The 17,953-nt window shown below is 33.6% G+C and overlaps 1 long non-coding RNA gene across 1 annotated transcript in view; it reads left to right on the top strand.

The window, feature by feature from the left end:
- The window catches only part of LOC135321672 (uncharacterized), a 228,093-nt gene that overhangs the window by 176,506 nt on the left and 33,634 nt on the right, over positions 1 to 17,953 (top strand). The window contains exons 7-9 of the long non-coding RNA XR_010381609.1: positions 6,376 to 6,589; positions 9,683 to 9,818; positions 11,139 to 11,361. This is a non-coding gene — a long non-coding RNA (uncharacterized LOC135321672). The remainder of the gene's footprint in view (positions 1 to 6,375; positions 6,590 to 9,682; positions 9,819 to 11,138; positions 11,362 to 17,953) is intronic.

Below are 17,953 nucleotides of genomic sequence, written 5' to 3'. Positions count from 1 at the left end.
TCTTGGATCCACTGCTTCTTAACTGTTTTCATGCACAAATTATTTTACTTGGGAATCTGCCTAGTTTGTAACACAGTGTTAATAAAGCCTGATACAGTGACAATAAATAAATTTTAGGCCCCTTCTTGTTTTTCTTATTTCACTTAAAAAAGTGTATTAACCTACTGTTATGCACTAGGAAATATACTTGGTGATGAAAGCCACGAAACTTCTCAGGAGTCTACTGTGATACAAATGTGGCAAGTTGTATTGCTCACACTCCCTTCCTATAAGCATATTCTACCGTCCATCCATGGTCATGTGACTTGCAGGGATTCTCTATAGGAATCTTGGCCGCCCCACTGACTTTGGAGCTTAGCTCTGTGACTCACTTTGTCCAATGGAAAGTAATGTATGCTAGACCCGAGAAGTTTTAAGAGCCACTACATGTTTTGACTATTTCTCTTTACTTATTCCATGAGAAATACTTATCCCAAATATGGGTTACTCCTAGAATAAAGAAAACACTTGGATCAGAGCCACATTTTTTCTGTTGCTGCAGCCAAAATGTAATGAATGAGAAATAAACCACTGAAATTTAGGGTTCTTTGTTGCTCCAGCAAGAAATAGTAATACAAAAGTAAGCAAGTAATTGCAAAAACAATGTATGTAATAGATGTACTAAAAAGGGACAGCCAACTCGATCTAGGAGTAAGGAGGGAGTCAGGGAAAGATATTGGGATGGAATGAATGATCCCAAAGTAGAATGTGGAATCAAAAGCAGAAATGTGCTGAGTAAAACATGGTTTCCGTGGAAATTGGACTTTTCATGTAAAACTGAAGTGCGAACAAGTGACAGAACCAGGGCTGTAGTGAGAAGTGAGGGTGCGTGCGGTGGTGACATGCACTCAAATCTTATATGGGTGACCCTGATCATTCCATTATTCCACAAGCTGCCTCCACCACTCCCAGAATTCCTGAACTACCTTTTTTTCATCTATAGCACCTACCTATTTTATTTATCATTTATTTTCTGTCTTCTACCACTAGAATGTAATCTCCTTGAAGGTAAGGATCTTTGCCCATTTTGTTCAGTGGTGTGTCTCAAACATGATGAAAAGTGACTAAACACAGTAGGTGCTCAATAAGTATTTGTTCAATGAGTGACTAGAGTCATTCAGAAGTCTCAAAAGCCAGTCTCAGGAGTTTAGGTTTTAAACCGATGGCTACTGGGAGCCCACTGAAAATTTTAAGCAAAGAAATAAAGTGATTTGCATCTTAGAAACATGATTATAGCAGCAGTATGAATAATGGTGCAAAGGAGGAAAGCAACTCATTCTTTCTTACTTACTCTTTGAAAATAAAATGAAATCTGAAATAACCATATTGTGTAATATTTTAAAAGCGAGAGTATTTAGGTTTTTTCTGAAAGTTTTAAAGCACCCTGAAAGGAACAGGAGTGGAAGGTGTGATAGAAATATTCCTGAACAGTATTGAGGCCCCAGTACAGGTTGGAGATGATGAATTTTTAGAATCATTAATCCATAGGGTTGTGTGATTTTCCTCAGCAAAAATCAGTTTCCCAAATATAAGGGCTAAGAAAGCAGATGTGGGACTTACGAAGAATTGGGCAATTTTAACATAGAATAAAAGAGAAAGGCAGGGAAATATGAGAATTTAAAAGAAAGAAAGCACCAAGTAGTGTGGTGATAAGAATGTGGGGGAAAACTAAGTATATGAGTCACATATTGAACAGTGGTCAAAATATACAAGGTTGAGAGAAATGATGGAATTAATTTCTCAAAGTTAAAAAGTGAAATGAATTAACCTTCAATACCTCTCACCTCTCTGTCTCTCTTTGCCTCTCTCTCTCTCTCACACAGTATGTATTTGTTATCATTTTGCTCTTCTGGCCCTCATATGTTTTGTCCCAAAGTGTTACAAATTCCAAAACCAAATATCACTTAAAGATCTAAGGTTTTGTGTTAGTTGTTTCTTGATTTTTCCGAAAACGTTCTTGATATGTAGTGCAATGCTGCAAGTAAGGGTGCAGATCATATTTTAAGAACTAACAGTACTTCCTACAAGAAACGAGAATAACTGATTAATTATTCCTTTAGGTTTAATCAACAGTATGCTTTAATAGGATATTTCATTCTTGTGGCTTTTCTTAAATATGTAAAGAAAACATGTATTTCTCTAAATACACATTTGTCTAGGTATAGAATCCAGAAAAAGAAACAGTAGTTTTCATTTGTTCTACATGCCTGTGAAGGATGGAATCCTTTCACAATGTTGTCTGACTACAACCCTTTTTTCATTAATCATGAGATTTTAATGGAGAGTTCTGAAGTGTTTTTTCCAAGATAATAGAAACGTGAAAGACTAATGTTACAAATTGTTTATTTTCATACTTACTGCATGGTAAGTTTTTTAGTTCCAATTAGTGGTTTATTTTTTTTTTAATACCAGTAGTTCTATTTTAATTATTTAGTACATTGACCTAACACTGGTCTAAAAAGATGATGATCTACAACTAAAGCAGACCACTGGAGCTTGATGTTGACTCCACAGTGTTCCAGATTCCATCAGTCAATTGTCTGACAAATTTGCTTTATACTTAGAAAAGCCAATATAAACAGATAACTGATGTCTGTTGTAATGACTGAAGACACACTTCCAAATGATCAAAAGGCAGTCAGTGTTCATGAGAAAGAAGAGTTTCAAGTGGTTTCTAAAGTCACATCTATTGGTGCCGCTTCTAAATTTTTGCAGAGCAGTGTGTTTCAAACAGCACGAAGAAGTTGCTTCAGAAAGTCATCTTTATCTTCTACTGGCCTTAATTTCAAAGACCATTTACATATCACCTAAAGTTACTTTATTTTACTTCCAATTAAATGCATTGAGGACAACTTTCCCTTCTACCAGAACCAGGACCAAGGATGGAGAAACAGTGGAGACCAGCTTCTCCCTGAATGACTGTGCCATCAACATAGGCAAAGGTGAAGACAGAAAGGGAATTACTGAAGCATTCACCCAGCCAACTTTGATGACTTTCCTCACAGAGAAAATCGGGAAAGTGAGGAAAACAAAGGGAATATGACTCATCTCAACAAAAGATTTATTTGGGTCCCTAAGGAAATTTTACTGTCTATAGTCTGTGTTTTATTTTATCAAGTGAAGTCCTATTTCCTAGACCCTACATGGAAAACAATTTATTTTAATAGTTCATTAAGGTTACAGTATTTTTAAATATTTATTTCAAATGTAACAATAACTATATTTTATCTGAAACAAAGTTATTATTAGTACTGGACTTATGAAGACTTAGAAAAAGTATTTAAGTTGTTAGAAAAACTAAGTTGTTGCTGTGAAAGTTTAGTTAATTGTACAATCTAACATCTACTGTTTCTTACCATAATTAGTAGGAAATCTAATTTTTTAGGCAAGTATAATTTTTACTTTGTCTTGTTTCTACTCCTTATACTCCCTATTTGTGTGTATATATATATATATAAAGATATATATATATATAAAGATATAAATAGTAAATACCTCTTTTGACCATTTGTTACAAATGAGCTAGATACATAAAATTTTTACTGTAAGTATGTAATACATTTAAATAATTTTAATTAAAATGATTTCCTTTTAATTATATAAAAATCAATAACTGTAGGATTTATTCCATATACATATTTTCATTTGTCAGAGAAAAGAAAATAAAAATATAAAGGTCATTTTCTTGATTCTACATTTAGTTTTTAATTATTTTTAGTATCTTTTATGTTACTTAGGGAATTAACAAGGACCAATTTAATGCATGCCTTAGGAATATTAATACTAAATTTTAAATATTAGTATTTTCCAAGCACATACAAGCAAATAAATAGATCCCCCTACATAGAATGTGTAGTTAGTTGTTTATAATATTAAGAAAAATCATTTAATAAAATATGTAATAAACACTGTAGTTTTCCACAGTGTTAAGTAAAATCACTATTCATTATTTTCTTTACCGTTATTTACCGTTTAGTTGGTAATGTCAGTAAAAATTTATCTCAGACCTGGGCCAGTTGTACCTACAAGCTGTTTAATAGACATTAATTGACTTAATAGTTTTTAGGACTATTCATTACTGCCTTTAAAAGCAAATCAATTTCATAAAATCCAATAAAATATAAAATACTTAAAATTTGCCTGGTGCTAACTATAACCTTTTTAATGAGTGGGCAACTTTTCTGAGGTTGGTTAGAGGCTGATGAAACTAAGCCGGTTAAAGAGGAGGGGTACTTGGTTCTGCCACACCTGCAAACTGGGCTAGGCACCTTCTCACAGCCTCACCCAGGTGAAATGCCTGAGTCCAAGGCTAGACGCTGGTATTGAGGTCGTATGTGCTCTGATGAACTAGTGTGGCATGTTCCCTTTTTTATTTCTGCAGCCATACAACCAATGATGCTGAATATTTGTAATGAAAATGACATCATACATTTAAAACTAAGATAAACTGCTTCTGTACAGGTTTTGTGACTTATATTTTCTTCAAAAGATAATAATCTGTAGTATCTTACTGAATATCAAGAAAATCGTATTATAGGCTTTCTTTGTGTTTATTTCTTGATAGTTTATATAATTAATTTTAGTTCCTCTTTATGTGTACTCTCTAGTCTAAGCCATTATCCCGAATCTGGAACTAGCACTCATAGTTTTTCAAAATAATAAACTACTGTGACTACAATGAGAAAATCCTGTTTACATTTCAGTAAATCAAAAAGTCAACCACCTTTGAGTACCAAAACTAGTAGCAGAAGGGTGGATGCAGAGGAAGGAAATAGAAAAACTAATGCAAAGATATGACTCTTCAATTTAAAGTTTACAATCTCATTGAAGAGATGGAATCCACATAAGATACTCTTACAGACCTAAAGAAAAAGAAATACATGTGCAAACACCATTACCAGGTGCAAAAATGAACACAGTATAAACTGAGCACATAGATTCTGAAAGACTGAGTAGAGGAAAGAATCATCAGAAGAGTTAATAGTGGTATGTTTTCTATAAAGGTTAACGCAGTAATTGACAAGAAAACTGGATTTATATAAGGCAGACGGAATGTTTTCTAGGTAGAGTGTTAATCTAAAAAAGCATGAAGTGAGGACAAAGTGAAAATTTTGGTGGAAGAAAATGATTTATTTGAAATGAATAAAAATTAGTGACATTGTTGTCAATAGAAAATGGCAAAATTAAGAAAATCAGTGAACCTGGGTATATGGTAGAGGTTAAATAAAAAATACATTATGTATTAACATATTATTTGTTATCTTATGCATTACAGGGGCTGTTTACCTATATTATGCATATTTTACAGAGACAGAAAAAGAGAAGAGTGACATATTTTATACTTAAAATCATTAAATAACATTTCTATATTAATTTCAACATCTTACAAAGTAAAAGCAATGGGAAGCAAATTTAGTATCATAAACTAATTAGAATATTACTTACATTAGAGGAAGAAGATATTTAAGTTTATGCTGTTTGTCAATATTTCTAAAGTTTTTAAAAAAGCACAAAATGAGCATAAGTTGCATCATGAGCAATTTAACATTAATTATATTTTCTAACAGATGATAATGGCTAAAAAACAAAAGTAAACAGAGATTCAGGGGACTATGTTAAACAACTACGAAAGGTTTATGTGAGGGATGAGTTAGAAGCAGCATTTTGTAATAGAACACTTGACTAAGAACCTGGAAACTGATTCTCAGAGTTACCTCTAACACTGAGTAGCTTGTCATCTATTAAAGTTTATGAACCTTTTGCAATCATTTCCAATTTCATTCTTTGGAGTCAATAAACTGAGTATAATGTAAGAGGATGGATAATGTCTTCTCAGTCTGAACTTTAGAAATCAATCAACTCTGAAAAGAATTCTGAATACTAAATCGTGTCTTTACTAAATAAGCATTTTTTCCTAAATCGTTCTCTATGGAGTGATCTAAATTACTATTTTCACTTTCTTTTTAAATCTATATAGGGATTAAAAGTATGTTCAAATAAGGTAGAATGTAAGTTTGATCTTTCCTTTACTGCTCTTAAATGGAAAATTCTCTTTAAGGTAATAGTTTTTTAAATAAAGTTTTTGATATAGTGTGGAGACCAGTTTCCATCTTAGAAACAATTTTCCATGGTAATAATATTCAGAGAACATCTCAGGGGTTATCAACCAATGGCTCTGACCTCATTAAGTAGAACCAAGGATACTTATTTATGTCACATTCATTTGCTGCTGTACAGAAATAACATTAGGAATAAACTTCCCAAAATATATTTTCTACTTCTAAATTTTAATGCCATTGCAATTTCTTATCTAGTTTTTTTTTAAATTTTTTTAAGGCCATCTAATCACAAAATTCAGACTGACGTCAAAGGAACCTGATTAATTAACCTTCAAGATCTCAATTCAATGATTATCCAGTATGTAAAGAAGAGTAATTATTGAAGTTTACCCAAATGTTCCCATAATGAAGATTCACTGTGGATGATACATTAATGCATTAAAAGCAGAATATGAAAATTCAAAGGAAATAACTTCAATACTAAAATTTGGGTAAGTATAAATGACCCAAGGATATTAATGAAAAGTGGTCTTGTTATTTGCAGTCCTCAGATTTTTGGAACAAATGAGACTTCTTTTTTTTTTTTTTTTTTACTTGAATCCACCCTAACAAAATGAGCAGTAAAGAACAGATACTTTGTTGGAGAAGATATTATGGTGTTATCAAAAAAAAAAAACCTGGCAATTGACTATAAACCACATGAAAAACAGAAAGTAAAGATGTATGTATGCTTGAAAATTTTTCATAAACATCTGCTATTCACACTCACAGAATTCACTAAGTGAAAGGGAATATAAAATTTTGTATAGTACTTTCTTGTTTTTAAATTGTTTGCAGCCTTCATTAATATACTTCATAAGAACATGTCCAAAAGGGAGAAGTATTCAGGTAATTACTACATTCTTTAGACACTAACTGAGAGTAGTTTTCAATGCTGCAATTAAAAGCTGTCTCATTAATCATAGTGAATAATGTGGAATATAAAGGTCAAATAGTCTAAGAGTGCAACTTTAAAAATAGAGTAATGGAAAAAGCAATTTGGTGTTATTATAAGTGCTGAGAAAACTATGATTACAAACAAAAGATTGCAGAAGGTATCCTAATTTCAAGTGTAAAAAAGCAATAAAATAAATTTCACTGCACCTGTCAAAAGTCATACTCAGGTAGGATAGAACGTATGACTAATACTACTTCCCTGGTAGTCTATGCTTTAAATTTACTTGAATGCACATGAAAAGGTTCTATAGGAAGGTCTTTTGTTAGTGGGAGTACAACCTCGTGAACCCAAATTTAGTAAGAAATGTCAGAAATGCTAGGAGTGATAATTACAGAGTGACTCTAAATCAAATAATAGCTTTTTAATCATTAGAATGATCATAGTAATTTGAAAGGTGAACATAGCAAGAATGATGTTAACATAAAATTGTTGATATCAAAAACTGAAATTAATACTGGATCATTTCCATCATTAATCAGGAAATAAATCTATCTTGCAGGAGGATTTTCTGAGAGCAGCTAATAACTGCTATCACACTTTCCTGAATCCATAAACCAAATATAGATAGAAGAGTGACTGATACTAGGAGCCTGAAAGTGACAGTTCCCTCATGAATATCATCAGACCACGTGGCCTCTATGGTATTAAGACTTGAAGGAAAATTATCTTATCATGAAATAATTCAGCAGTCAGCTTGATGAGTACGCTGCACTGCAAAAGCAGAGATATCTGTGTCAAGCTGATTTTCTGCTATTATCTGCATGTTTAGAGAGTTTCTTGAAAATGGGAAAAATGGAATTAATAATAAGTTTTGTATAAGTGCATACAATCACAGCAAATACAATAAAAATAGGTTCAATAAGTAGGAAAGGCTAAAATGTGACCTCTAAATCTTTATTCATGATTGTTACTGGCATGCCCCAAATCACCATTTAGATTTTATCAGCATCTATCAAATACTTCCAATGACAGTGACATCCTTTTAGTCTTAGAAGACATAGACATACAGGAAATTATTCCAATAGAATTTTTTGATGTCCCAAATCACTAAACCAAAATTATTCTATTCACTATGATTTTTAATCAAAATACTACTATTCCAGGAAAAGCAGATTTAAATATTTTCTTCATCTTATGCAGTGTCTTATGCAGACAAATATTGCAAAGCAAGAGGCTTTGCTTCTTCTGTGACTTCCACCCTAGGACTTTAGAATTGCTTTCAAGGTTGTATGGGAGACAGTTTAGCCAAAATATCAAAATTTCAAATATCTATGTTAACTGAGCCACCAGATCTACCTCTAAGAATGTAACAAATAAATTTATTTATTTAACATATATATGTATATATATACTCACATTAGTGTTCAAAGATACACACACATACACAGGCATATACATCTTCACATATGTGTGTGTGAAAGATGTTCATTGTAGCAATATTGTAATAGTAACAAATGGAAGCAACATAAATATTTATTAATTGATGTTTTATATATTCATACAATAGAACACTGTGCAATCCAGTAGATTACTAAGCTAATTGCCTATAATATTTTGTTACACAAAATAGACATTCACATATACACACATATCCATACACACATATGTGTGTGCATTAGAACAAAATGTATAACATGATTCCATTTGTATTTTTAATAAATATAATCCTTTATATATGGAAAGTAGAAAAATTCATATTTTAAAAGCTGTGTTTGGACTTCTTTTAGGCCCCAATAAGATACATTTGAGTCAAAGAAGGGGCTTAAACTACGTTACACAGTAGCAAGAGCTGGGCCTCTGAGACTCAGAAAACCAAGGAGCTAAAAAGGAGCTTTCTGGAAGAAGTTAGTAGGTCCTAGCTGCCAGCCTAAGAGACAGCTGGAAAGTGATAACTTCTGGCAGAAAGTAGCCAGTAAGCTTTAACTACATCATTACTATCAGAGGGGAGGCCAAGATTGCTTTGAGGTACTCAAAAATGAAATATAGAGGAAGAGTTTGGAGTTACTCCAGCAAGGGGACAGGACTTCCTTATACTACATAGAATAAAGGTGAAGACCATGAGGTTATTCAGGTTACACATACACCATATATTAAAATCTAAGAAGCTCTTTTTTTTTCCCCTGAAATGTGTCTCACAGTCTGTAGCAGCAGGTGGTCACTATTGGTAATATCTTTTTTATTAGAATATTTTTGCTGAAATATTATTATTCAAATGGAGCATCTTACCATTGGTGACCTCTTAGAACCAAAGAATAATGGTTCATTCTTATAAAGGCATATCAGCTTTACAGAAGCAAACATTACTGAGGAATGAAGTAGAATATCAAGGGAAGATCAAGTGAATCGGGCCAAATTAGAAGTTTAAAAAGTAAAATTTTCTAGCCAATTTAGCCCAATTTAATTGATTGGGAAATGTTCATTGCTGCCAATTCATTAATATTTTTATCAAAGCTTTTAGTCTGATTAATTTTCCATATTAGCTACTCAGATGTTGCTAGTAAGTTTGTTTCTGTTTCTTCTCTTCTGAAAGCAGTATGGAGTAATGATGCCTTTGAATTTGTGCATCTGTATGGCATCTCTCTTTTAGGTATTCCCAAAGGTGTCCATGTGGGGAAATCTAATACAGGAAGTGATAACAAAGTGCTTCGCTTAAGTTTGAAGCCTGTTTGTGCTTGAGGAAGAAATGAGAAATGAGCTGAATAAAAGAACGTGTGAAAGCCAAGGTATTTTCCATTTTGTTGTTTTTAGGATTAAGCCCCTCAGTTCCCACAGTGACTTTCTAGACCTTACAAATCAATTTATTTTTTTAAATGACTCTTTTTGCAATACATCAAAAGACTTCTTGACCTATTTACTCCCAATTCCCAGATTATTCTAAATACTTCTTCAGAGAATAACCCTCTGTCCCATAAACTGCCATTTTTTAAACTACAATCATTTTGACACATTTATAGCCAAAATGCTATTTCCATCCCTTCATATACTGACAAAAATGTCCTCAGCTTGTCAGAGGGATTAACAAAATAGAGATGGTGTGGGAAAAAGAGAGCATAGAATTTAGTTACATTATTTTTCCCTTTGACAGAAAAATGTAGCAAGTCTGAATGCCCATTGAGCAATTATATATTTCATACTACAGTCTTATCACAACATAAAGTTATGTGGGAATTTTGTAGCTTCCCATCAATTTAAAATACCAGAACACTAGTCAGTTGACTACATGGAACAATTATTGGTCTAATAAATCCAACAAATTTGTTCTTACATACCAAGAAGACATACCTTGAATAATATGTTTGTATATGTATATTTCATCCAAAAAGATATACTTGAGGCCATTTTATAGGATTCTAAAAATAAGAGAATAAGTTAGCTTATAATTATTATTTCATCTTTAAAAATAACATTTGTAGTGAATTGGATTTCTCACCAAACATTGCATACTTCCCCCTTCCCACATAAAAAGATAAAACAGTCATAATGTGCTGAATATTGTACTGAACATTTACAGGCTAATAATAAGCGTAACTTTTGTGAATGATGTTATTGAAAAGACAAAATTATTTCTAAGTTAGTTCATTAAATAAACAAAGCATCTCTCTGAGGTGCACTTATTAAAACTGATCTCAAGTTACAACTCTGAAGTTATCGTTTCTGACTTCACAGCAACATGAAAGCAAGTCACCATCACAATTTACATACCGTCTTAATAATTAGTGTAGGATTTTACCATAATAGTGAATGTTTCAATAACTCTGTGACATTTCTCTGGTCAAGTTATTAACAGAAATAAAAATATAAAAATAGAGCCGTTGTATGATAGATTGTTTCCCAAAATGATCTCTTGCTTGCTGCCAATATGACCTTGAAAAAGAGTGAAGACTATTTTCTATACTCTTGAAATGGTGGACACTGTGATTGCTTTGACCAATATAATAGGGCAAAAGTGACATTCTGAGAACTCTGAGCCCAGGTTTAAAAAGTACTGGCAGCTTGTAATCCCTGCACCCTAGAACACTCACTCTTGGGACACTCCCTCTCAGGACGCAGCCACCACGCTGTAAGAAAACCAAGCCACATGGAGGGGCCACGTGTCCTGCCAGCATCTTTGCCAACAGCCCCAGTAAGCTCCCTGCTGACGGTGTCGCAGCAACATTTGCCATCATGTGAATGAGTCACCTGAATGTCCAGCCTAATTGTACCTTCAGAGACACCAGCCTCAGCTTCCAACTGAAACCCAGGAGACATCAAATGAGAACCACCCAGGTGAGCTCAGCCAACACGTAGACCTGTGAGAGGTAACAGTAAGCTGCTGTTTTCGGGTGTTAAATGTTTGGAATACTTTGTTATGCAGCAATATTTAACCAGCACATAATATAACTACCACTTGACTCATCCTATAACACACCCCTTTCCTGCTCCATCTCTTAGGTAAAGAAATGCATGAAGTCAATGAGGAAATTAAAACATGATGTAGACATTAGAGAATAGAATATTTCATGTTTAACTTTATTGTGGTTCTTAAAATTGGCTCCTATATAAGAGCATTTCTTTGGGAATAATTTTACCATAACTATAGATAAACTAATAGATAAATTTACTAAGGAATTGTGTTAAACATTAAATTTAAGCTATACTCAGTGTATTTCACTTTCTTCAAACTCATCTATTTTCTTTGAAAAGCTGAAGATTGACTTATGAGTCAAAGTCTTAATTATTGTCGCAAATAACATTTCAGATAGTCCTTGAATTTCAGGATAAATTGCCACCAAAGAAAGCATATGATTTCTGGTCTTCCCTCATTACTATGTGTTGTTCACTAGAATGGAAAGGAGGAAAAGAAACCTTGGTGCGTTAAGGTCTCCCCAGTCTTATATTTATAGCAGCTACTAGAGGAGATACTATGTGAATAGCATGTTCTGACCACCTATTGGCAGCATCTTCCTTGGGTAACAGTACCTCTCTTAAGTGGTTCCTCGGCTTCTCTAATGGTGTTCATTAGGAAAAGGGCAGCAATTCACACCTGCAACCATTCTGAGACATTTCCCTTGCCTGCAACGGAGGCCGTTTTTTGGTATTAAAACTACGAATACCTCCATCTGTAATACTGTGCTTTTCAAACCATAGCATTTAAAAAAAAAAAAAAACTAGTCACATTAGGATCACATGAGACTCTTTTGACTCTTCCCAATTCCAAGGGTGTACCCTTGACCAATTAAATGTGAATCTCTGGAGGCAGAAGCCAGGCATTAGTAGTTGTTGAAGCTCCCCAGGTGATTTTAATGAGTAGCCAAGGCTAAGAACCACTACTCTAGAACAGTCTTAGTTCTGTGAATAGCTGAGAACACTACCCTATTAGTAGCACCACTAGAAAGCATCCACTCATAGATTTGCTGATGGGGCACACTTTTTTCCAAGATCTTAGTAAATTCTCCATGGAGTTATTGAACTCAATTCATATCTAGCAATATGATGAGCTCTGGGAGAGCAAAAACTATTCTATTTGACTTCTGATTTTCAGGAGATTAAGGTCCAGTTGCAGGGAGGTGGGAAAGGCAGGAATGGAATAACCATAATGTAAGTCATTTAAATATAATGTGCCTCCTGTGTTAATAGAGAATGCCACAGGAGCACCAGGAAAGGACGCTTTGAAAGAGCCTGTGGAGGCTCAGTCCAGCAGAGGGAAATGCATACACAGAGGCCCAAATTCTCAGGCAGAAGACAAGACAGGTCTGCTTTGATAAGGCTCATGGATTTGGGGGTGATGAGGAGAAAGTTTGAGGGTGGTGGAGAAAGTTAACATCTTTACATTTAAATTTTTTCCTTTACTGTTATTTTTAAGGAAGTAATATGTGTTATAAAAATAAAAAAATAGACATAAGCAGAAACTCAAATAGTCAACAGATATATAAAAGCTCAGTCTGAAGAAAATGCAAAGTTAAACCACAATGAAACACCATTACATGCCCATCAGAGATGTATATGAGAATGCTTCTAATAGTATTATTTGTAAAAAGTAAAAAGTTAGAAACAACCTAAAAGCCTATCAAGGGGAGAACATACGAATAAAGTGTAGTATATTCAACTACTGCACAAAAGTGAAGTGAACTACAGCTAAAAGTATCAATAGGAAAATCTCTAACAAGTAAGATGTTATGGGAGAAAAGCAAGTTGTAAAAAAATAGATACCATATGATAGCAATTATCAATAAAGCTAAATAATTTTGATTTGGGGACTCATACAATTTAGTTGTGACACAAATATAGGCACAGAAATAAACATGAAATTCAGTATATTGGTAACAAGGAGAGATAGGAAAATGGATGGCACAGTGAATAAGAGTGTATGATCAGAGAAGAGTGCCCAGAAGCCTCAAAGTATATGTGTTATGTTTTATTTCTTAGCTTGGTGGAAGGTACACGTGCAATTTTATTTATTTATTTATTTTGTATTGACCTATAGTTGGTTTACAGTATTGTGTTAGTTTTAGGTGTACAGCAAAGTGATTCATTTTTTTATTTATATACATATGTATACACATACACACATATATGTGTGTATGTGTATATATATATATATATATATATTTCAGATTATTTTCCTTTATAGGAAAATACAGTATTTTTCTCTGTATTATACAGTAAATCCTTGTTTATGTATTTTATATATAGTGGTGTGTATCTGTTAATCCCATACTATTAATCTATCCCTCCATCCATTTCCCTTTCCCCTTTGGTAACCATAATTTTGTTTTCTATGGCTTTGAGTCTGTTTCTGTTTGTATATATTCTCACTTGTATTATTCTTTAGATTCCATGTGTAAGTGATATCATATAATAGCTGTGATTCTCTGTCTGACTTACTTCACTTAGTATAATCTCTAGGTCCATCCATGTTGCTGCAAATGGCATTATTTCATTCTTTTTTGTGGCTGAATAAATTCCCATTGTGTATATGTATGTGTGTGTGTGTGTGTGTATACAAATACACACACACACACACACACACACACACACACACACTCTGCATCTTTATCCATTCACCTGTTGTTGGACACTTAGATTGCTTCCATGTCTTGGTTATTATAAACAGTGCCACTATGAACATTGGGGTGCATGTATCTTTTCAGATTAGAGGTTTTTTTTTTTTTTTTCAAATAAATGCAAAGGAGTGAGATTGCTGGATCATATGGTAAGTTTATTTTAATTTTTTAAAGGAACCTCCATACTGTTTTCCATAGTGGCTGCAGCAATTTACATTCCCAACCAGCAGTGCAGGAGGGTTCCCTTTCTCCACACCCTCTCCAGCATTTATTATTTGCAGACGTTTTGATGATGCCATTCTGACTGGTGTGAAGTGGTTCCTCACTGCAGTGTTGATTTGCATTTCTCTAATAACTAACGATGTTAAGCATCTTTTCACTTGCCTGTTGACCATCTGTACGTTTTCTGTGGAGAAATGTCTGTTTAGGTCTTCTGAGTATTTTTTGATTGGGTAGTTTTTTTTTATATTGAGTTGTATAAGTTGTTTGTATATTTTAGAAATTAAGCCCTTGTTTATCACATTGTTTGGAAATATTTTCTTTCATTCTGTAGGTTATCTTTTCCTTTTGTTTATGGTTTCCTTTGCTGTGCAAAAGCTTTTAAGGTTAATTAGGTCCCATTTGTTTATTTTTGCTTTTGTTTACATTACTCTAAGAGACAGATCCAAAAAATACTGCTGTGATTTATGTCAAAGAATGTTCTATGTTTTCCTCTAGGGGTTTTATAGTATCTGGTCTTACATTTAGGGTTTCAATCCATTTTGAGTTTATTTTTGTGTATGGTGTTAGAGAATGTTCTAATTTCATCTTTTTACATGTAGCTGTCCAGTATTTATAGATGTTTTGATGGTAGCCATCCTGACTGGTGTGAGGCGATATCTCATTGTGGTTTTGATTTGCATTTCTCTTGTCTTGATGTGGGTCTGCTTACCTTCATCTTGTTTAGGACACTCTGTGCTTTCTATACCTGGATATCTCTTTCCTTCTTCAGGTTTGGAAAGTTCTCAGCCATAATTTTTTCAAACACATTTTCCATTCCCTTTTCTCTTTATTTTCCCCCCTGGAACTCCTATTATGTATAGGTTGGCACACTTTATATCATCCCATAGACCTTTTACGTTGATTTGTTTGTTTGTTTTTCTGTCTGCTGTTCTGATAGGGTGATTTCCTTTATTCTGTCTTCCAGATCACTTATTTGTTCTTCTGCATTATTTAGTCTGCTAGTCATTGCTTTTAGATTGGTTTTTATCTTTGAAATTGAGTTGTCTAATTTTTATTGAGAAACTCACAAAATGTGATAAGCAAAGCCAAGAGATCTGAGTTCTTCACAGAATTCCATTTTCTAGTTATAACTTCTTCCTAGTCTTGGAGTCTGTGGGCAGTCTTGTCGCCACTTAATAAATTGCTTTGTTTTGCTTAAAGTGAATAAAGTTGTTTTCTGTTACTTTCAACCAAAGAGCCTTAATTAATACACTGTGGCATTAAAAGGTAACCATCTAATATATTAATTGGAACATTTCCCAAAGATAATCAACTAGAAAACACTCTCAAAATTTTAATATATGTTGACAAAGCACCAACTAGAACACATGAACATGCATGTACCAAGCAGAATTTTAAGTCACCATCATTCTGAGGAAACAGTCTGATAAAGTTGATAAAGGCAGAAAATAACCAGTAGCCAATGATAATTTCTAAATGTTACCAAGCCACTGAGTATTTGGGAAATTGAAAAGACATGTGAAAATAGGTGAAAGTAGTGGCTCAGTTATGTAACAGGGAAGATGGTTGTGAAATGGATGTGCAGAATACATCATCATCATTAGCATCAGGAAGTATAAAAAGTATGAGAAACAATATTACTGACTCAGAAGTGTATCTGCCACACTTAGACGATCATCTTCATCAACGTTTCCTGCAACTAAAATTATGTTTGTTGGACCTTTGAAACAAAAGAGTTAGCCAATATACCTTTAGGTCTCATTTAAATAGAGGACATCTACTTCTTTAAATTGATTGCAGTAAATGAGTAACTAGTAAATGCAACAAAAATAATGATTAAATATCTAGGAGTTTCTAAACAGCAAAAATGTATAAGTGTGGGGGAAATCTACTGAGCAACAAAGGACTATAACAGAAGTTACTGTTTAAAAATAGATTCTACACTTAGTCATAAGACCATGTTAAGTTACAGTGAGAGTGTTGATGCTTGAGAATCTGGGCAAACACTACTGCCCAATGTAGCTGATAAGATTAAACCGCTGAAGGTTTAGGTAATACAAAGATAAAATAAAGGTATTTCCATACTTTTGCACTGTTAAAAGGGTATCTTACTATAATATATTTGCTAGCATTTTAAATATTTAATACTTTATAACATAGAGAACCATTACTATTATATTGTGTAATTATTAAGTACTTTAAAAATATTAAGTAAAAATCAAGCCATATTTGGATTCATAAACAAGTATTGAAATTGTCTCATTCCTCTTGTCTAATTCTACTTCATCTTATATAAAAATCTTTAACTGTTATATAAAGTCTATTTTTTAAAAATACAAATAAAAATGTTATCTTAAGTTCAAAATTTCATAAAGTATTTCCTTGCTTAAAAAACATACAAAATCTGTAGAGCTTTTACCATCAGAAGTCGGCAGTTGCTTATCATGTAAAGTATGTGCAAGTGTTCACAGTTGTGGCTTGAAGTCTGCTTGTGCTCTCTTTTGCATTTTTGTTGCTATTTTTCTAATGAAACCATCACAGATCCATGATGAAAAGGAGATTTTAAAGACACAGAGTTGAAAATGGTATTAAAAATGTGTGTTGATATTGAATGTGATATAATCAAACATAAAATTTATTTTATGAGGATGAAATTGTAAATTTCCTGAAATGTTAGTCCTATAAAAAAGAAACAAACTAAAAGAACCAAAGACATTGGCAGATACAGTAAATTCTTTTAAACCTGTACTATATGAATTGTGATAAGAGTGAATGTATTCTCTCCTGAGTCTTAGGTTTGGAGATGATCACAAACGGTGGCCTGAGATCATCCTATCTCAACTATTCCTTTGAAAGACATTTAAGAATTCTCTGAGACAGCTTTCTAAATTTTAGTAGACCAGTAGAAGAATTCAAGAATCCCTAAAACTTATGTGCATGTAACAGAGCATGAAAATGCAAGAGTCAGGGAAAACTTTGTCATGTTGCTTTAATCACAAAGGTCAGAGCTTGTAAAGTAATTGACAAGACATTTTTCAATCTTACTGCCAAAGAAATGGAGAGAGTGATTATGAGAAGAAAAAGAAAATGGAGTGTCATTGATTGATGTGCTTTCCCATAGTTCATTTTTGCCCTGGGATATTGCCCTTTCTCATGGTTGAACCCAACCTCCATTATCTCAAGTTATCAAATTTTTTCTTTTTAAGTTTCATAAACCCTGTCTAAGGAGGTGTCTTTCTGGTAGCATCAAACCTACCTTCCCCCTTCTGAGTACCACCACCACACTCGATACACATCTGATCCTGGAAGGAAGAGAGAGAAGGGACTCCCTCAGATAGAGTTCTGGGATTGGAGATGGGGTGAGGTAATAAAGTCCCACCTAAAATTATGAATCTAACAGGAAAAGAGAAGTGTTCCCTGCTCACTTTCAGGAGCCCTGGAGGTTAGGAAATCTCTCGCAGTGTTCTCTCAGCCTCCTGGGGCACAGGAGAGGCAAACAGAGAGCGCTGAAGAGTAATGTGTAGGCAGAGAAACTATCCTTACTCGCCTGTGTATCCCTGACCCCAAGCCCTGAGTGTTCACAGAGTGTGCTG

This window comes from Camelus dromedarius, chromosome 7 (assembly GCF_036321535.1).
Source record: "Camelus dromedarius isolate mCamDro1 chromosome 7, mCamDro1.pat, whole genome shotgun sequence".
Taxonomy (NCBI): Eukaryota; Metazoa; Chordata; class Mammalia; order Artiodactyla; family Camelidae; genus Camelus; species Camelus dromedarius.
This window is presented reverse-complemented; position numbering and strand designations above follow the sequence as displayed.